This window comes from Portunus trituberculatus, chromosome 33 (genome assembly GCF_017591435.1).
Source record: "Portunus trituberculatus isolate SZX2019 chromosome 33, ASM1759143v1, whole genome shotgun sequence".
Classification (NCBI taxonomy): Eukaryota; Metazoa; Arthropoda; class Malacostraca; order Decapoda; family Portunidae; genus Portunus; species Portunus trituberculatus.
Genome location: NC_059287.1, coordinates 6,152,638 through 6,175,295, shown reverse-complemented (window position 1 = coordinate 6,175,295; position 22,658 = coordinate 6,152,638). Strand labels below are relative to the sequence as shown.

Below are 22,658 nucleotides of genomic sequence, written 5' to 3'. Positions count from 1 at the left end.
GAGGTGAAAATGTTGCACTCGGATAATTTATCTTCACGATATAAACGACACTTAAGTAAGGAAATTAAAGTCTACGTAGAAACCATATAGGTAAATCCTATGTAGTCAAAGAACTATCTTAACAGTGCAGCGACAAGGAGAATAATTAACCGTGGATAAAGTTGTAAAATTATTACTAATGTATTATACACCAACCTTTTTACAATAAAAAATATAATATAAGGAAGACAGTTTCCCAAATCTAAAATACGAATTCACTGGAAACATCTCTGGTGGAAGACATGCGCTGCTCCCGCGTCCTATATATCATAATGAATCATGCGCCTGGCAGAACTACCACTGTCCACACAAGCGCAGTTGGCGCGTTCCATGGACATTCACTTTCTACTTTCTACTGCTACACCTGCACTTGTGGTCGTAGAGACGCTGGTTGTCTCGCTACAGGTCGCGTCCCTGTCACGACACCCAGCAGCGGTATACTTCCCATCAACAGTACCAGACCCTACCACAGCACCATACCACCGGCACCTGCAGGAGATCCAGCTGCAGTCCCCCTCCCCCCCTGTATGTATGTGTGTGTGTGTGTGTGTGTGTTTACCTAGTTGTAGTTTTACAGGGCCTGAGCTTTATGTTCGTGTGGCCCCGTCTCCATATCTACACTTATCCAATTTTTCTTTAAAACTATGCACACTCGTTACTTCCTCACTCAAACTGTTCCAAGTCTTAACACATCTTTGCGGGAAACTATATTTTTTAACATCTCTAAGACATCTTCCCTTCCTCAGTTTCGATCTTGTGCTTCTAATGTCATATTCTTCTCTCAGGATTAGTTTCTCATTATCCACTTGATCCATTCCGTTAATCAATTTATAAACTTGTATCAGATCCCCTCTCTCTTCTCTGTTCCAGGGTTGGTAGATCCATAGCTTTTAGTCTGTCCTCATACGTCATCCCTTTAAATTCCGAAACCATTCTTGTAGCCATTTTTTGTAGTCTCCAATTTCTTTGTGTTTCTTTTTATGGGGGGTCCCCACAACTCCTGCGTATTCCAATCTGGGTCTTATTTCAGTATTTATCAATTTCTTCATTTCTTTCTCCATGTAGTGAAATGTTAATCCAATATTCCTTAGCAAATTATATGTCTCTCTGAAAATTCTATCAATATGGCTTACCGGTTGATTGTTTTCTACCATCGTCACTCCCAAGTCCTTTTCCTTTTTTACTTTTTCTAGTTCTACTCCATCTCCCATCTTGTGTGTGTGTGTGTGTGTTGAGAACTATAGGAGAGAGAGAGAGAGAGAGAGAGAGAGAGAGAGAGAGAGAGAGAGAGAGAGAGAGAGAGATTGTAATTATCTGATAGCGTATAACAATGATTCCAGTAGCTATATACAAATGATATAATCTATCAGTGACTTCACTTGTGGTTGTTAAACATCATATTACCTCTCATTTTATTTTTCTCTTATACCATGTTTCGCATTAGATCGCTCCTTAAGTTATTCCCTTCTGTAATTCATAAGGTCAATTTTGTTAAATTAATCTACATTTTTTTCCCACTGTGCGCCAAGAACTTTTCATATATTTCATGATCTCGTCTCCATCCATTCCCCTCTGTCTGTCTAGCTATGTCTTTGACCTTCCTCTAGGGTTTTCTGTATCAGTGTCCTCACGTCACAGTTTCAGCGATCGCTGGACTAAGTTTTCACATACTGTTGCACCGTAACCCACATTCAGATATTGGACAATAAAGAAATAAATAAAAGGAAGGAATATAGAATACAATATATTCAAGTGTATCCTAAATGAGTTTTAGTAATGAAGATAACAATTTGTTCCAGTTGACAAAAATATCTAGCCTAGCACTCATCGAAAACTTCAATGATGTCACAAGATTGGGCACTATCCCTTTATTGTAAACTGATAGAGAAATTGTGAATACATCTCCCACAAAAACATTATAGATCACGAAAAAATATTTTGGGAAGGCTGACTTCACATATTCGACAATCTACAAAAATATACACAAATACACAAAGCTCCCAACGGGCTCTTCAGACCTTGATGCAACGCTGTTCGCTCTACTGGCTGCGGTTTGAGTTTAATTAACAAGCTGCTAGTAAGGATTGTTTGTTTGGTTGTTTTTTTCTGGGAAACTTGAGTGTGACAGGAAGTAATTTTTAGATAGTTTGAACTTGTGCCTTTTATCCTTTTGGTCAAATTAAAGATACCTTATCACCCTTTATATTAAATGTGTTTTCAGAAGAACCCGAATAACTCTGGTAGGATAAGAGAAAAATAAGAGACCATAGTGTTGCCTCGCAGTTACACTTTCTGGTTCATACCTTCCGCCTTTCTTTTTGTTCATAGTGAAATAATGAATCTGAATAATCAAAATATGATGGAGTGTCTGCCAAAACCATGATTTTTCAACAGCAACGGAAGCAACTGCCAAATTAAAGTTGCCAACTACGAGCACAATCTATCTGATACAACTCACTTGGTTACACGTACTACGACTACGCACTCCAAACACTTCCTGTGAAACGTCAGTTAACTTATCACTGATGCACCGCCTCACAATAGCAAAAGTAAGTACAGTACATACATCTAGTTAGTTCAATTCTTCAATTAGATTTTACTGTAATACTAAAACATTCAAGCCTGTAACTAATACTATCGAAGTCTTACTGTTAAGATGCTGATGACATAGAATACATGATCATTTTAATGTTTGATGAGTGAATTGCCCATTCTTCTCTACCTATTCCAAAGGTTTTTAGGTATTATTTTACCTTCTTGTCCAAGGAAAAGCAGCAATTCTTCTTACAGCTCTCATCAGAGAGAGCTTTTTATTCTAGCTGAGATTTTCAACCCTCGAAAATTTATTAAAACATCGCTAGCGATTTTAAAAATCTCAATTATTCATCCTAGCTGCCCTCAGAGCGAGGCATAAAATCAGCAGCTATCAATTAGGTTAACTGTGTTGTGTGCAAATAATTATGTGTGCTCGAGATTTTATTGAAAACAGTACCCACACATTGACTTGTTTTCACCTAATGTTTTTATTGCCGCCCACGAGTGCACCTTAATTATCTTTTGTTCTGCTACCCTGCCCCCTCTGCCCACCTATTTCTGCCATCGATTTTCCTGGAAGCATATAAAGCTTGTACCCGTGAGTAATTGTGAGCTTTGTAAGCTCCCGGGAGACCAGCGTGAAAGGAATGTGTAAAATGCTTATATTCTGAGCCCTGTCAATAACTGAAAACGACGCCTGTGGAGTGAAGAACCGAACACAGGTGACACTATATATTATTATGTGACGCTTAAAGTTTCCTCTTTTTTGTTCTTGCATATATAATTATACCATTCAGTACGGGCTATGTAAATAGATTCTCTACTGAAGAGAGTTGTAAAAAAAAATCATATATACGTACATGTAAATTTTCACACAGGCGAGTCACAAATCTCTCATAAATGGCACAAGTGGAATGATTTCTTTGTGACAGTAATCACATGCATCGCACATTATAAAATTACTCGTCTTAACACACCATGGTCTACCGTGTTTCATTCTAATCGAAACTCATTTCAGCTTCAAATTAAAGAACATGCATAACTAAGTTAATATAACTTGTTTTATTAATACTACCTCCAGTTAATAGTAGTAGTAGTAGTAGTAGTAGTAGTAGTAGTAGTAGTAGTTTATGAAGGTGATGGTGGTGGTGATGGTAGAAGAGATACTATCTATGAAAGGAGAGAAATTTTTGTTGTGGTCTCAGTCCTACCCGAAGATCGGTCTATGAGCTCTGAGCTCCCTCCGTAATGGGGAAGACTGGCTGGGTGACCAGCAGGCGACCGACCAAGGTGAATTACACCCACACACACTCACACTAATGGAGACATGGTGACAGGACACTATAAGCCTCGCTCGAACACTGTACAATACAACTAGTTAAAATTAACTAAGTAAATACACACACACACACACACACACACACACACACACACACACACACACACACAAGCCAGAGGACCGGGGTTCGATTCCCCGGCTGGGTAGAGATATTTGGGTGTCTCCTTTCACCTAGTAGTGAGTAGGTACGGGATGTAAATCGAGGAGTTGTGACCTTGTTGTCCCGGTGTGTGGTGTGTGCCTGGTCTCAGGCCTATCCGAAGATCGGAAATAATGAGCTCTGAGCTCGTTCCGTAGGCTAACGTCTGGCTGTCTCGTCAGAGACTGCAGCAGATCAAACAGTGAAACCCACACACACACACACACATATATATTGTAGTCGCCGCTGGGCGAATGTAGTATTCAGGATGACAAAATGACCCAGTCGTTTACTCGCTTTAATGCGGTTAACCTGCATGACAATCAAATTGACACCAGTATGAGGAATATTGAAATGTAAACAAAAGAAAACATGCAAAATAAGACATATAGCCATCATAACATGTAATTGATTAATTAATACAACATACAGGCAACGTAAGCATAACCGATATAAACATCATAATGTACCAGATAATTCTTAATGCCCTATTTCAGTGGTTCTTAACCTTTTTTGGCAGCGACCCAAAATCTTGCACAAATCAACCATCGCGACCCAAGCCTACATAGATATACAAATTGTCCTCCACTCTGCTTCCTCCTATACACCCTCCACCTCCGCCAACGATTACGTTTAAGAGGCAGATGTCTTGTTGGGTATGGGAGATTCTTTACACTTCAAATAAATTTACTGCTTTGGAGTTTTTGTTTAATCATGGTCTACTTAGAATCCTAAAACAATGCATCATGATTTTTAGTTATTACAATATATAATTATAATATATTTGTAGTGGGAAAATAATTATTTTCTGCAATCCCTTAGCGACCCAATAAAATGGCTTGGCGACCCAACTTTGGGTCACGACCCAGAGGTTAAGAACCACTGCCCTATTTATACATAATCATTGACACAGAGATAAGTAACATGAATCATGAACAATGACACAAAGGCGTGTATTGTAACTCAGTGTAATAACCATTAACTTAATAATTCTCAGCTGAGTAGCAAATATCAAATGAACTATGGCATAACACTTACGACAATGAGGGTCGGCGTTGGACAGAATAAGATGTATGGAGAAATCAGAGGGCGGAATGCAACACCTCTCTCACTGACGACCAGACAGAATTTGCCTCCTTCAGAGGCAGCTGGGGCACACCACATGCGACCTATTTCTTCATCCCCTGCAGAATCAGCAGCGATCCTCTGTGTCCTTATCTATCCTACGCGCAGCGTCATCAGTCTTTGCACATAAACAACCCTCTCACTACCTCTCTGCATCTAAGTTAACCTCCGTACATCTTCACTACTGTTACTTACTGTTATATTTACTAATGCTCATATGTCCTTAATACTACAAGTTATGATAATTAACTATTCTCTTATTACTTAGCATCCTCTATCGCCAGCAGCCTCACATCACAGTGTGAGGCACCACAACTGGCGACTACACACACACACACACACATATATATATATATATATATATATATATATATATATATATATATATATATATATATATATATATATATATATATATATATATATATATAGTCATTACTATAAAAGCAGGTGCAGCAACAACAGGCCCACAGCAATGAATTTAGATTCTAGTAGCAGAAGTAACCATACTAACCAAATACCAAAAGGACGCGTGAAACTTTCATGAAAGCAGGAAACACAAAATGCTCTCAGTAAAAATCATAAACACTTCAAGGAACCTGAACCTACACATTAACACTGGCACAGCTCTGAGCGATAGCAAGAAAAACCTATAAATCGATGAGCAAAGCCTTATCAGCGATAACCTGTTATTCATAACCGAAGATATAAATATATCGCCCCATAAGTGATAACCGATAATTCGTCACATTCAAAATTTCTGATACTAACGATAACGATACTAATAATTTTGTTTTCAAATCAACAAATTCATATATAAATATAAATAAATAAATGAATAAATGAATAAATAAATAAATAAATAAATAAATATATATATATATATATATATATATATATATATATATATATATATATATATATATATTTTTTATATTGTGTGTGTGTGTGTGTGTGTTTCCCAATAAGGACCTCATCTTCCTCATCCTCAAAGGGTGCTGGCGCCACTGATTGTTCATCCATCACTCAACTGATTTTAGCAAAATATTGTATGATCGTAAGAAAGATCATATAAAATATACGTTAAAATGCCAGTATTCAAGTCTGCGTCCACAACACTTGGCTTACATTGTAACACTAAGTACCTTTGTAAGTAGCCGGAAGTTAAATGACGTGCAATGATGCTCTAACTATAATACATCGTCAATAAACCAGCACTTACTGGCTGAACGAAAGTGCAAGCGATCATGCGATATTCCATTTCGGAAACCAACATACCAACATAAAGCACTACTAATTGAGCCAGCAGCCAAGGGAAAATAGAGATCAGTTTCCATAATATGTTAGCGAGTCGTTCATTATTTGCACTAAATGGTGTAACTATTAGAAAATGCTCCAAATTATGTGACCTACAACTTGACCAAGATCACGTCTGTGGTTTTTAACTTTTTTTCAATAAATGCATCCCTTTCTAATCTGCAGCCAATTCTCGCACCCCCTGACTGTTGAAATACAAAAATACAGTAATGATCTATATTACATAAACCACCCATTTAAATATATGAAAGCAAAATCAAAAATGTTACAAAACCATCCTCCACCTAACTGTATTTGTATCAGTAATTAAAATGTATTAAAACATGGAAACCATAACTTACTCAGGCAGAGAAGACTGAGTGTTGGTGGTACGGGAGGGCAAGGTGGTCTGACACGTGACGATAACAGTGTTTCCATGAGTTGATGAAATCTTACCCTAGATTTTTGTCGATTTTACCCTAGATTCGAGTGTTTTACCCTAGATTGTCGAAGTTGCACTCTTAGTTTGAATATTGCCCCCCCCACTCCCAAACACACACACATTCTGGACCTTCGGACGGTTAGACTAACCGTCCGAAGGTCCAAAACGTGTACGCGAAGTAGACGGGTGAGTGGAGACTGGGGAGAAAGGGGATGGGGTGGGGGTTGGGGTGAAGGGATGGTACAAGTCACGGGGATGATTGTGTACATGGATCGAACATGAAAGAGAACCAGCCTGCCACCAGATTGGCACCATTCCAAGCACACCTATCCATAGGGCGGCAGAATACCCTAAAATTACCCTAGTTTATGCATTACCCTAAACACTACCCTAAGAAGGCTCCAATTACCCTAGTTTAGGGTATTTTACCCTAAAATGCCCTCTCTCTTCTTTCAATCGCACACGTGTATCCTGTACGTGTTCGAGTCTGTTATAACGTTGCCACTTCATTAGGAAGATGCGGCTTTATCTTTAGCTCAGAACACTCATGTCGCATAAAAATGTATTTTGTGTAGAGTAGAAAATAGTATATATATATATATATATATATATATATATATATATATATATATATATATATATATATATATATATATATATATATATATTGCTTTAATTGTTGATAGGTATCTTGCAACTTCTTTGGATTCGAATTTACAGCCCATTGAGGTACGAGCACCCCTTGTTAAGAATCACTGTCATAAATTTTTCGTGTGTATTGCGTTCAACTCTAATAAAACGCACTAATGTAACCCAACTTAAATCTAGCCGAACTATCCGGCACCTGAAATCGTCACACTATATTAAGAAATAGGACATCTTTAGGCTCACTAAGAGAGGAAATGTAAAACTTGAAAGGTTGTGAATATGACAACTGCCAATTTCAAAGGAATAACAACAGTTGTAAATCACAACCTTTCCACGATGAGGGCTGGGAGTCAAACTGGCATGGAACAATGAGCATGATACCCTCCCCAGTAGAGTTGTGGAGAATAATACACATGTAATCATGTGATGACCATTATATATCTTACCTATGAATGTGTCTCATAATAAAATAATCATAATGAAATTCTTATTGTTTGGGAAGTTTGATACAGTAACCATGTCGCGATTATGTATGGAAAAAAAAAAAAATTCTATATTACGAACTAAATACTATCTGCTAACGTGCATAAGGGGTGTTCCAATGGTCAGTGTGTGAAAGGACCTGCACACATACTAATCTGTGGACTACAACTTCGTAGGCACCTCTGATTTCTGTGCAGCTTTGTGACTTAACTGTAAAAGATTAGTGTCCATAACTTTTTACAGACATAGCACACTAGTTAGTATACGATATAATCAACATCAAAATAAAAAGGTAATTGAGCAGGCAAACACTAATCTATATGCAACATTTACAACATACAATAAATAAATATAAAGAGAAAAGAATCCCAAACCAATCTTTTAATCTTACACACACACACACACACACACACACACACACACACACACACACACACACACACACACACACACAACACTACTAAAAAACTAAATAAATAAGTAAATAAAAATAAATAAATAAATGAAAATAAATGGAAAAAAAAAAAAAGTACCGATATGTAATTATAACACTTGGTAAAATCATAGGACACATCTTTATGGAAGGTTTCCTATAATTCATAAGTGGAACTGGCTGGACATAGGCCAAAGAGCTTTTGTATATTGTATATTAATAACAATCACTCACTCACTCACTCAACCAATCTCTCTCTCTCTCTCTCTCTCTCTCTCTATATATATATATATATATATATATATATATATATATATATATATATATATATATATATATATATATATATATATATATATATATATAAGAAGGGGAACTGGCAAAGGGGAAAAAAAAGCCCCCTTAATTGCCAGTTCCTCTAAAGAGATTAAGAATGATCCAAAAGCAAGGGACAAATGTTTGGAAACCTCAAGTTAAGTCGAAGGAAGATGGAAATACAGAAGCAGGGAGGGAATTCCAGAGTTTACCAGAGAAAGGTATGAATGATTGAGAGTACTGGTTTAACTCTTGCATTAGAGAGTTGGACAAAATAGGGGCGAGAGGAAGAAGAAAGCCTTGTGCAGCGAGACTGCAGGAGGAGGGGAGGCATGCAGTTAGCAAGATAAGTAGAGCACTTAGTATGAAAATAGCGGTAGAAGATAGCAAGAGATGCAACATTCCGGCGGTGAGAAAGAGGCTGAAGACAATCAGTCAGAGGAGGGGAGTTGAAGATACGAAGAACTTTTGATTCCACCCTATCTAATAAAAATGTGAGTGGAACCCCCCAAACATGCGAAGAGTACTCCATACAAGTACAGAGGTAGCAGTTGGAAGGGCGAGAAAAACTGGCGGAGACGCCTCAGAACGCCTAACTTCATAGAAATTGTTTTAGCAAGAGATGAAATGTGAAATTTCCATTTAAGATTATGAGTAAAGGACAGACCGAGGATATTCAGTGTAGAAGAGGGCAAAAGCTGAATGTCACTTACGAAGAGGGGATAGTTGTCTGGAAGATTGTGACGAGTTGATAGATGGAGGCATTGAAAACTATTTAGTTTTCACTGCCCCAATCAAGAATCTTAGAAAGATCAGAAGTCAGGCATTCTGTGGCGTACCTGCGTGACCTTCTGTTGACTTCCTGAATAAGATGTATGGAGGAATCAGAGGGCGGAATGCAACACCTCTCTCACTGACGACCAGACAGAATCTGTGCTAGCAAGCGATTTGCTACGGTATTTGCATGTAACTTGTTGGTCTTATCATTTTTTATTATATTGATCTGTGAAAAAATCCTTTCCTCACATGCAGAAGAATGTGGCAAAGCTAGTAAACCACACATTAATCCAGACACAAGACCAAACTTTGCTCTGTTGTTTCCATCTTTGACTGAGTGTAAATCATTCCAGAAAGTGGTTGCAGATTGATTTAGGCACTTCAGTGAATCTTTAGCAAGAGAAGATCGTTCCATTGTTCTTGTAAGATGTCTAGATCTTTCTCATTTACCAGAGTTGGGAAATGAATTGCAAGTTTTGTTAGGGATTGCAGGCTCCGTGTATTTGAGAGAGCTTCTGTTGGGTTCATAGCTTTCAACATTGCAATAATACTATCCTTTGCAAATGGAAATCTCTTTTTTATCTGCAGACATAACTCTACTAGGAACTGTTTGCAGTGAACTCGAAACAGTCTTTCTTTATCCTGAAGAGCTTCTAACTCCAGCAGTCCCTCACATCTGCCACCTAGACTAAGATCTTCCAGTCTCTTGTGCAAAGATTCATCACTTGGGTCAATGAGAGCTAGCTGATGAGACTGGATTACTTCAGGTTTTAGGAAGAGACCAAGAATGCTGCGATAATTATCTGAAATGGTTGAGTGCAAGGTTCCAAGTCTGAAGTGCTGAGACTGAAATTCAATATTCATCATGTCAACCTTACCCAAAATGTAGTTTATGAATAGCAGCATGTGTTTCGTTCCACGAGTCGTCATCATTTTATGTATCTGTGAAGCTCCATCAACTTTGTCGGTCCTTGATTCGCTTTGAAAGAATAGCTTTAGGGCATCCCATTGCTCCAAGACTCTAGAAACTACTTTTCCTCTAGATAGCCACCTTGTCTGTGCTAACTTCAGCATCTTATGACTTGGCATATCAAGTACTTCTTGAATTAACCGAAAATCATGATTTCGCTTGCTGCTTCGCGCAAAGTAGCAACATATATCCTTCAAGAAGGATTCTAGCCATGATGGTAACCGACTACTTGCATGGCTGGCACATAATGCAAATGAGTGACAGATACAACCTAAGACAAAAACATGTGGAAGATCCTTCTTTAGAAGTGCTTGGAAACCATTGTTCGCCCCCAGCATGGTAGAACAATTATCACTTGCAAATCCTATTATATTGCTCAATGGAATTCCTGCTGAGCTAAAAACCTCTTTCACTGCACTGTACAGTCCATTTGCTGTACCATCATTTACCTCAACAATATCTAAAAGGGCGTCTGTTACTTTTGACCTCTTTCTATCATAAAATCTTACCACCAGTGCCAGGATCTGTGAGACAGATGCGTCAGTGCTCTCGTCAATTATTAATGAGAATTTGTTCTCCTTACATATGTTAACTATTTTCTGACGCTCTTCCCAAGCAATGCCATGTTGCAGTAAATATGATGCTTTAGTTTTTTTCAGTGAAATATCCTTAGCAATGTCACTGTCTGCAAAAGCTTTTTTCAAGACATTCACTAAATGGTCTGCTTGGAGAAATGGCATGTTATGCTCTGCCATAAATCCTGAAATAATTAATTCAGCTTTTGCTACCTTTTCTTGATGACTTAGTCCTGGTACTTTTTTGAAGTGCTGTTGAATGTTTACCTGAGCCTTTTTTACTTTTAAGTTCTTGACATGATTTAAGTTAACCTCCGTACATCTTCACTACTGTTACTTACTGTTATATTTACTAATGCTCATATGTCCTTAATACTACAAGTTATGATAATTAACTATTCTCTTATTACTTAGCATCCTCTATCGCCAGCAGCCTCACATCACAGTGTGAGGCACCACAACTGGCAACTACCTGAAGAGTTGGTCACTTCTGAAAATACGTAGAAAGATGTAGGGGTGATATCATCAGCTTAAGAGTGGATATGCCAAGAAGTTTAGTTAATAAGATTATTAATGAACAATAGAACGAGAGTGGATGACAGGACAGAACCATGAGGAACAGTGGCCATCTAGCACGGCTGCAATATAATGGTCGGAAAGTAAATTTAAGGTAAAGTTGAAAAAAAAAAAAAAAAAAAAAGATAGAAACCGTAAAACGACAGCTTTGAAATAAATATATACTTTGTGCCACAATCTATCAAAAGCTTTTATTAATATGTCTAAACTCGGGTTCACACGTCAATATGCGACTGAAACTGCAAGTTGCTAGAAGTATATCGACTGAAGCACTGAGCCCTTCTAGTCGGAACACTTTCACACATAGAGACTGGGAAGTATCGATTGGTTAGTGGAAAGTGAATGTAAACAAACACCTACCCAACAAAATGTGACGATGGCGATTACGATCAAATAAAATCATCACAAGCATTCATTCCTCACCTCCAACAACACCCAGCAGAGGGAAGCAGTCATCGGGGAGTGGCAGCTCTCATCGAAAGCTGATTTGCTGTAAAACTCACTTTTAGTATCCCAGATGTGCTCTTTTCCCTCACCAACTCCAAAATCTTCTTCCCTACATTGTCACCACATTTTCAAACTTTTCTCCATGACGTCACAACGTAAACAGAGTTGGAAATTGACTGAATAAAACCATATTGGCTTTCTTTTGCGACTTTTTCCAGTCTCTAGGCACTGCTGACTTGCAATTTCAATCGCAAATTGATACGTATGAACCCGCCTTAACGTAACAGCAAATGTTTCACCGAAATTTCTAAAAGTGGGTGACAAAGATTCAGTAAAGGCAGGTTCACGCGTGCCAATTTGCGACTGATATTTTACGTGCCTAGCTTGAGTTTCCGACTCATCCCTTCTAGTCGGAAAGTGTCAGACGTAGCGCCAGGGGAATATCGACTAGTTGGCGTCTTGGCGGGAAGTGAATGTAAACAAACGACTATATAAAAAAAAAAAAGTCTGACCAGCCTTAATTTACGGCCATGGGGGGGCGAGCGTCTTTGTACAGTGGTGCCACGTTTTCACTACTGTTCTGTTAATCTCTCTCTCTCTCTCTCTCTCTCTCTCTCTCTCTCTCTCTCTCTCTTACTAAAGAATCAAAGGTAAGCAGAGAGTCATTTATTATTGTATATATATATATATATATATATATATATATATATATATATATATATATATATATATATATATATATATATATATATATATATATATATATATATATATATATATATATATATATATATATATATATATATATATATATATATATATATGTGAGTGGCACGAAGTCAGTCACGTCGCCACCACAATGTGTCAAGGCCACCAGCTGGATGTGGAAGAGTTGCCGCTCACAAGTGAAAAATGCTTTTTTTTTTTCACTTAGGTATTGGCATATACCTACTATTTTGTAAAAATAAAAACTACACATTAGCTTGGCTTACGAATTATGAATGCGATTATGCCTCACCCTTGAAATTACTGTAAAAGCCAGTAAATGTGAGCATTTTATCTTATAATTATAGCAACATCTGGTACTACAAGGTGAGGCTATTCGGCCTGGCCAGGCTGGGTTCATCAGTATTGCCGCCACTCACAAGACTTCTACTATTTTTTTTACTTTGGATAATAGATTATTTCTTTTTTCCATGCTCATTATCTTATATCTGTAACGCTGATATTATTACACACCCTAAACATACGCTAAGTACCATTATAAGTTACTACAGTTGATATCAGCAACACTGTTGAATATGTATGCCATGTTTGTATGGTACTATATAGTTTTTTATGCATATGATGGTTACTGTTGATTCAGCCATCTATATACACAAGTCGAAATTTTATACATCTGAATTGATGGTATTTGCGATGCCTTGTACACCAATAACTTCCATTTCACATCGCATTTTTTGGAAACGTGGCAGCACTGTAGAGTTCCCTTCGGCCCCCCATAGCCGTAAATTAAGCTCGGTCAGACTATACCCGCTAAGATGTCTTCCTCTAGTGACGATGTTGAAACTGGGGTTGCTCTTCTTTTGGCATACCGGAAGAGTCAACAGAAAAGAAAATGCCTGTGGATACGTCTGGCTAAGTAGAAAGAAAGAAAGGAGTGTCTATCACATTATGAATTAGCCTACATTTCTCATAAGAAAATTGTTAATTTTAAGATTATGCACAATTGCAATCAAATTAAATCCCGACAAGTCTTCAGTCCTCACCTCCAACAATACCAAGGAGTACACAAGATAGAATCCTTGAACAACACTGCATTAAGGGAAACAGTTTTTGTAGAGCATCTTCTCTGTATCTGGAGATCACATTTTCAAACCTTACTCCGTGACGTCACGACGTAAATTACCAACATGGTGATCTTGCTTTGCGACTGCTTTCTGGTCGTTAAGCGCCGATTGCGAGTCGGAAAACTCTACGTACATAAAATATCGGTCACAAACTGGCACGTGTGAACCTGTCTTAAGGAAAGCCAGAAGATCACCAGTAGAGCGGCCTTGACGGAAGTCCTACTGGCAGTGTTGCCACTCGAGATTTTCGGAAATCACTAGATACACACTTGATTTTTCACAAGAATGAAAACAAATTCACAAACTTCAGATATTTGATGATAATTTGCCTGATTAACATACAAAATTAGTGTTTTACTACCGATGATGATGCTATTGACGAAAAAATTGCATGGAGAGGTCATCATCATCATCGCTGTCAACATTCCCTGAATGTAGAGTTGCTAGATTCATCTTTTCTCTCATCTTCTTCCGCCGACTCACGTATCGCTGGTGGCATTTCCCGCTTTTTACGTCATTAATTAGTGATTTTGATGGTTCCCAGTTATAGCACGGGACGTCTTGCCTTGAAATGGATTGTTTTGCTAGGATGCGATTAGCAGTAGTAGCAACATGCAGTCTGTTAGTCTGGTTTGTTTTAATCATATTGAGCTGGGAAAATATTCTTTCTACTGAGGCTGATGAATGAGGCAATGCGAGAAGATTGCACATGAATTTTGATAAGAGGCCAAATTTACAAATATCATTACCATCTTTCACTTTTTTATTTCACTCCAAAATGTTGTTGCTTGCTTACTAATATTTTCTAAGGCTGATCTTGTGTATAGCAAGTCCCTCCACTGATCTTGTAGTTGATCTAGATCTTCCTCTTTCACCAGCATTGGAAAGTGCACTGCCAGCTTTGATATAGATTTCATATTTCTTTGTGGGGACAAGGCTTCACTGGGTTCCAAGGCTCTTAATAAGGCAAGGACGCTTTGCTTTTCAAAAGTAAATCTTTTCCTTATCTGTCCACATAGTTCGGAGAGGAAGACTTTACAGTCACTTCGAAATCATTTTTCACCATCTCTAAGAGGTTCTGCGGTTAGCAGAGCTTCACACCTTCCTCCGAGATCAATCTCCTCGAGTTTTGTGATTCCTAGGGTTGTGAGGACTAATGTCACCTAGTTTTTGTAAATGCACCACTTCATCCCAAACAAACATGCCCAACAAACTACTATACTCATCTGTTATTGTTGAAAAAAGGGTGGATAATCTGAAGTGCTCTGACTGAAATTCCAGGTTCATCCTATCCACTTTCTGTAGGACGTAATTAAGGAAGACCAGCATATGCTTAGTTCCAGGAGAATTCATTGTGTTAAGAATTTGTCCAGCACCATCAATTTTGTCAGTTTTTGCTTCTGCTTGAAAGAAAAGCTTAAGTGCTTCCCATTGTTCTAAAATTCTGGTTATGACTTTTCCTCGTGACAGCCAGCGAGTTTGAGAAAATTTCAGCATTTTATGTTGAGGTGCCTGTACAACTTCTTGCAGTAAATGAAAGTCATGCTGACGCTTGCTACTTCTTGCAAAATAACAACAAATATCCTTCATAAGGGATTCAAACCTTGAGGGCAAACAGACAGCAGCACGACTAGCGCATAAGGCAAAGGAATGACATACACATCCAATGATAAATACATCAGGAACATCCTTCCTTAACATCGCCTGAAAACCATTATTTCTTCCAAACATGGTGGAACAATTATCACTCGCAAAGCCAATGATGTTTCCCAAAGGAATCTCTTTGCTTTCCAGCATTTCCTTCACACACTTGTACAGTCCTGAGGCACTTGCATCGTCCACTTCAACTATGTCTAGTAGTGCATCTGTTAGTCTGCGTTTCTTTTCATCATAATAGCGCACCATCACTGCTAGCACCTGAGAAACAGAAACGTCTGTACTCTCATCTATTATGAGGGAAAAGTAACTGCCCCTGTAGATGGCGGCTACACTCTCTCGTTCCTCCCAAGCAATGCCTTCTTGAAACACGTAAGAGGTTTTTGTTTTTTTCAGTCATGTCACGTGCAACTTCACAGTCCGGAAACATTTTCTTTATAGTTTCCACTAAATGATCCGCCTGTGCGAAAGGTACACCATGTTCAACTATGTATCCTGTGAGTAAAACCTCAGCCTTTGACACCTTGTCATGAGAATCATCTTCAGGTAGTTTTCTTAGAAAACCCTGAATTTTAACATTTTGTTTCTTTGACGAAAAATTTTTCAAGTGTTTGGAGGAGTCTTTGTGATTCAGAAGTGATGCTTTGTTACAACTTTTCAACTTGCAGTCGCAAACACTGCACAATGCTGCACATTCATCACTAGGATCAGGCTTGAGCCAGTCCTTCAGCTCATCGATTTTCAGCCACTCCTTATTAAAACTTTGGCGATACCAGTCTTTTTTTCTTTCCTGGTGGAGAAACAGAACTAGTACTTGGGCCGTCGGAATCCATGTCTTTTCGTTTGTTTATTTGTGTACACTTAAAAGCACTAATCCTAGATTCCTGGACCAGCGATGAGAGACGCAGGAGACTGAGTGCGCGGGACGGGCCAGCCTGACAACCATACGTGTCGCGTACGTGTACTGAACGTGACGGGGACAGGAATCACAGGACAGCCAGGGGTAGGGGTGCGTTTGAGACGGCGCACCGGCACGTGCCGGCGCGAGACGTATCCTCTCAAACGCCGGTGAGAGGTAGCGAGTTGCCGTGCCGGGATTCTTTGGGACGCTCGCTCCCGAGAGGTGGTGCTGCGGTGACGTCATTAACAAACATGGCGACCCAAACAACATGTTTCCAATGCCCTTCGTGCCCTTTCCAGGGACTAGACTATGACTTGGTTCTCCGTCACGCTCACAGATGCACTGGGAAGTACTCTACAAGTACCTGAGTGGGAGAGGTGCTTTGAAGCAGTGGCAATATTTCGCAGTCATGGATGAAATATTTGCTGGAGATCCATTATAGCTCCTGATGCTTTGGCCGCCAGGGACGCGTTACCATAGCAACGAAGCGGGTTTGTTTATTTTACAGAGGAAGCTCCCAAAAGCGTTTGAAAAGACGATCCGGGAGTTTCGGTACGCCGGCACATGCCGGTGCGCCGTCTCAAACGCAGCCCAGGGCTGTCAGCTCTGATTTTGGTTTCTAGACATCAAGGCGTCTCAATTGATTACAATGATAATGAAAGTAATAATAATAATAATCATAATAATAATAATAATAATAATTATTATTATTAATACCTTCACTATTAAGATTACTTCTAATATTATATTAAGTAATTATTACTGATTGTAGTGGTGGTAGATGTAAAAGTATGCTACTGTCTTGACTGTCTGATTTGTATTGTGGAAATGAGCAAAATTCACAAGATTTCCCAATTTCTCAAAAAAATTCACAAGTTCACAAGGTTTTACCCAAATTCACAAGATCTTGTGAAAATTCACAGGAGTGGCAACACTGCCTACTGGCGATCAGATAGAAGATTATGAAGTGACAGATGTTTGAGAACCTTCCTATTGAGGATATTGAGAAAAAAAAAAAAAGACAAGCAAGAGATTAAAGCTATCGGACGGTAGTTTGAGGGATTAGAACGGTCAGTCACCCGTTTTAGGAACAGGCTGAATGTAGGCAAACTTCCACCAAGAAGGAAAGACAAGATGAATGTATGCAAATTTCCAGCATGAAGAAAAGACAGGATGAATGTAGGCAAGCTTCCAGCAACAAGAAAAGGCATAAGTTATTAGACATAGTTGAAAGCGTTTGGCTAAGCAAGGTGCAAGCACAGAAGCATATAGTCTGACCAGCCTTAATTTACGGCCGGGGGGGGGGCGAGCGTCTCTGTACAGTGTTGCCACGTTTTCACTACTGTTGTTCTGTTACACTCTCTCCTATTGCTCTTTTGTAAACGTCTGTTTTTGCCTGTATGTATAGTCTGACGCCTGCCTTGGGCGTAATAAATTTATCAAACAACAACAACTCTCTCTCTCTCTCTCTCTGCTTACCTTTGATTCTTTAGTAAGTCATTTATAATTGTATATATATATATATATATATATATATATATATATATATATATATATATATATATATATATATATATATATATAAGTGAGTGGCACGAGGTCAATCACGTCGCCACCACAATGTGGCAAGGCCACCAGCTGGGTGTGGAAGAGTTGCCGGTCGCAAGTGAAAAATGCTTTTTTTTTTTTTACTTAGGTATTGGCATATACCTACTATTTTGTAAAAATAGAAACTACACATTAGCTTAGCTTACGAATTATGAATGCGATTATGCCTCACCCTTGAAATTACTGATTGATTGATTGATTGATACATTTATTGTTGAATTAATAAATAATTACAACAAAGGAGGAGGATGGGCCTTGCCACCCACCCCCTGGGCAAAGACTTAAGGTTAAGTATCACAAAAATAACTCTGGACAGTATACACAACAACGAGTAGTTTAAGAGCTTTAGAAAATATTGATATAAAACCGGGAATTATTAGGAAATTTATTCTTGAACTAGACGATAGGAAAGCTAGTCGTCCTGATGAGCTACATGCCAGAGTACTTAGGGAGGGTGTAGACAGTATTTCTGAAGCACTTAAGTTAATCTTTGAAAGATCACTTAGGTTTGCTGAGATATCTCAGGACTGGAAGTTAGCTAATGTTACTCCAATATTTAAAAAAGGTAGGAAGGATGATGCGAATAATTATAGACCGATCAGTTTAACTAGTATAGTATGTAAGATACTAGAGAAAATCATTAAGGGTAGTATTTGGGAGCATTTAAATGAGAATAGATTAATTAGAGATACCCAACATGGCTTTAGATCAGGGAGGTCCTGTCTTACAAATTTGCTCGATATCTTAGAATATATTACCAAGGAGTTAGATGATGGAAATAGCATAGATGTTATATATCTAGATTTTAGCAAGGCGTTTGATAAGGTACCACATAGGAGGCTAGTGTACAAATTGAGACTACATGGGATAGGGGTAGGTTAGTTGATTGGATTAGTGAATGGCTTTCTGATAGGAAACAGAGAGTAGTATTAAATGGGGCAATGTCTGAGTGGAAGGAAGTGGTTAGTGGGGTACCCCAAGGATCAGTGCTAGGACCTCTTCTTTTCTTGGTGTACATTAATGATTTAGATATAGGAATTAGTAGCAAAGTATCAAAGTTTGCAGATGATACTAAGATAGCATGTGCAGTACAGGGTGAAAAGGACAATTACAGAACATAACGAGACCTGGACAGGCTGATAGCATGGGCAGACAGGTGGCAGATGGAGTTTAATTCTAAAAAGTGTCAGGTTATGCATTTAGGTAAAGACAACACAAACTTTAACTATGAGATGGAGGGATGTTGGCTAGAGGCAGTAGAGGAAGGAAAGGATTTAGGAGTAGTGATAGACAGGACTATGAAATTTTCAAAGCAATGTTTAGAAGCAAGAAATAGGGCAAATAGGATCCTGGGTTTTATAAATAGAAATGTTAGTTATAAAAGTAAGGAAGTGGTGCGTAGCTTATATAATTCCTATGTTAGGCCCCATTTAGAGTATTGCATACAGGCCTGGTCACCCCACTATATGCAGGATATCAACATGTTAGAAGCAGTTCAGAGAAGAGCAACTAGGATGATACCAGCATTAAAGTACCTGAAGTATAGAGATAGATTAAAGGAATTAAACATGTTTTCATTTGAGAGGAGATGTATAAGAGGGGATATGATAGAGTTATTTAAAATGTTCTCAGATACAAACTACATAGATGTGAGATCTTTCTTTACCTTAGAGGAGGGAAGTAGGACTAGAAATCATGGCAGGAAGATTAGAAAGCAAGGCTGCAGGTTAGATATAAGAAAATATTTCTTTAGTCATAGGGTGGTAGCCTTCTGGAATGCATTGCCAGAGACGGTTGTAAATAGCACTAGTTTGACAATGTTTAAAAACAGATTAGATAAGCACTTAAATTTATTAGATTTATAATTATGTATAGCACTGCATGATAGTTTTTATAAGAAATTTACTATAGTTAAACAAGACATGATCCATATGTATGGGGACCACAAATTGTAGAGGATTTCGCTGCAGGACTTAGCCCTGTTAATGGGCCAAATATTTAGAATTAGTATATAATGTATTGTGTACTTGTAAGTGTATCTTTAAGTACTGATGACGAGGTCGCTGTGCGACTGATACAGGATAACCTAGATGGGCCCTGGTGGCCCTTTGTTATCCTATTATTTATGTTATGTTATGTTATGTTATGTTAAGAATACAAGTATTTCAATAAATAAATACACATATTGCACACCTTATTGCCTAGACATCCTACAGTCTGGGAGCAAACTGAGGATATTCCCTGAGTATATCCCTGAGGGTGGCAGTCTAGGAGATGGTCAATGAGGCTGTACAAGTCATGCTGACCTTGTGGCCTAAATTTAGCAATGAGAGGACATTCCATGATATAGTGACACAGAGTGGTCCCCTTGGTGTAGCACACAGCACACAGCACACACCAGGAGAAGCACTGACTTCCCAAAAGTATTTGCAGCCTAATCTGAGCCTCATTGCCAACCTATCATGTGATGCAGTGTGTCTCCTGTAGGTGTAAGCACAGCTCTGGGAGACACGTGCATAGTGAAGACTAGTGCTACTGCCCCTATGGCAACAAAGCTCCAACTGATAACTAATGCTACTTTGTACAAAGTCCTTAATGCTACTCTTAACATAACCCAGAGTGTACTCAGTGCCAGGGTCCATTTAGTCATCTTGTAGGGCACACTGAGCAAGGTGGTCTGCTTTTTCATTTAATGGGATACCCACATGAGAGGGTATCCAGATGAAATGGACCGTTTCACCAGCACCTTCAAGGGCGTGGATGAGATCAAGACACTTATTAACTAGATCACAGTCCATGGGGGAGGTGGATTGAAGGGCGTACAATGCAGCCTGACTGTCAATAAAGAAATATACATTCTTATGGAGAGGCGCCACAATGTGGAGCGCCTCCAGTACAGCATATAGTTCTGCTCTAGTGGAAGACATGGTTGCAGGGAGCCGCCTGGAAACCTCAGTGTCAGTGTAGAGACTGGCAGAGATGTAGTCACGGATGAACAGCCCACATCCAGACCTGCTGCCATTGACTGACCCATCACAATAAACATGAACGTGTCTTGCAGCACATGAGGGAGCCAGTCCCTCTTGGGCTGATGCAGTGAGTGAATATCAACACTGACACGGTGAGGGTTCCAGGCTGGTTGCAGCGGTGACATAACAACGTTAATAAAAGCCTCGGCTACACCTACACTTGTCAGTACTCCCAAGATCTTCCTGAGGTATGGTATTGTAGGAGTGCGAGGATCATGATACAGGGGGGTCAGTGATCCCTTTAGAGAGTCAGAGCCCGTGCATAGCATCCGACTAATTGTGCGATAAGTCATTTCCTGTACCCTACACATAATACTCGGCAGGTGCAGTTCAGCTCTGAGGACTTCAATCCGTGTAGTCCTGGGGCATCCCAAGATTATCCGCATGGCTTCATTCTGTACAAGCTCCAGGGGACAGAGTTGGGTGGCACTAAACTGTATTAGAACAGGGGCGGCATAATCAATAAGGGACCGTATGACAGATATATAGAACATTCTTAGGACTGGAATGCCCGCCCAGGCCCTGTTGGCTAGCAGCCGAAGTGGTGCTAGCCGTGGCAGAAAGAGGTCTCGAGCATAGTGGACGGCTTGAAGAGACTTCCTAAAGCTCATCTGAACACCCAGGTACTTGTGTATGTGAACTCTAGGGATAGGAATGTTATTTACAGTGGGCAGCCGAGAGACCTTCCCTTTAGCTTGAAATTTTGTTTTACATTCATTAATCACTAGTCCCATTTGGACACACAACGCTGCCAGTTGTGACAAAGCAACCTGGAAAATCCTGGGTGTGGGGCATTGGAGGAGTATGTCATCAGTATAGATGAGGACCTGGATGCCCTGCGGAAAGGAACAGCGTACAATTTTGTCCATTAAAACATTGAAAAGCATTGGACTAATTGAAAAGCATTGGACTAATGTATAAATTGGTGAACAAGATTGACATATTGGACAGAGAGTTGATAAAGGTGACCACAAATAATCATCTCCGAGGACATGGAAAAAAACTAATAATAGACATCTGTCTAAATGACGTGAGAAAGTAGAGTTTCCCGCATCGTAGTATTGATAAGTGGAATAAACTGAGCAGTGATGTCGATGATGCAGTGTGTGTCAATCAGATGAAAGAGAGATATGACAGGAGTGGCCAAGGAGGCAGGACACAGAGAGCTTAGCTTGGGCCCTGTAATACACAAATAGGTAAATACACACACACTGACCACGGAAGGAGGTGGACGTGTGTGTGGGTCTCTCCGTTCTCCCTCTCTGAGAGCATACACGGCGGTCCTGCCTTGTTTTCTATTGGTGCTTTTATTAACTTTACTTGATTTTAGTATGTTCATTGCCTAACATTTATTTGCTTTTAAATCTTACCTTTCACTCATTTCTTGATGATGTATAATTGGTAAGTGCCTAAGTGGTAGTTTGTTTTGGTGTTGGGTTGTCGCTGTGTTCCTGGTCTGGCAGGTTGGTGCCTCA

General features: G+C 39.1%; 1 protein-coding gene across 10 annotated transcripts in view; it reads left to right on the top strand.

Moving 5' to 3' along the window:
* The first annotated feature begins 384 nt into the window (after positions 1 to 384).
* Positions 385 to 22,658, top strand: part of LOC123512171 — a 97,618-nt gene continuing 75,344 nt past the window's right edge. For 6 of the 10 annotated variants that reach the window (XR_006677037.1, XR_006677038.1, XM_045268399.1 and 3 more), the window contains exon 1: positions 2,270 to 2,588. The gene's annotated coding sequence lies outside the window, so the exon portion shown is untranslated. Of the gene's footprint in view, positions 565 to 2,254; positions 2,589 to 22,658 lie in introns of those variants that run through there. The other 4 variants (XM_045268395.1, XM_045268396.1, XM_045268397.1 and 1 more) reach the window with 4 other exon arrangements.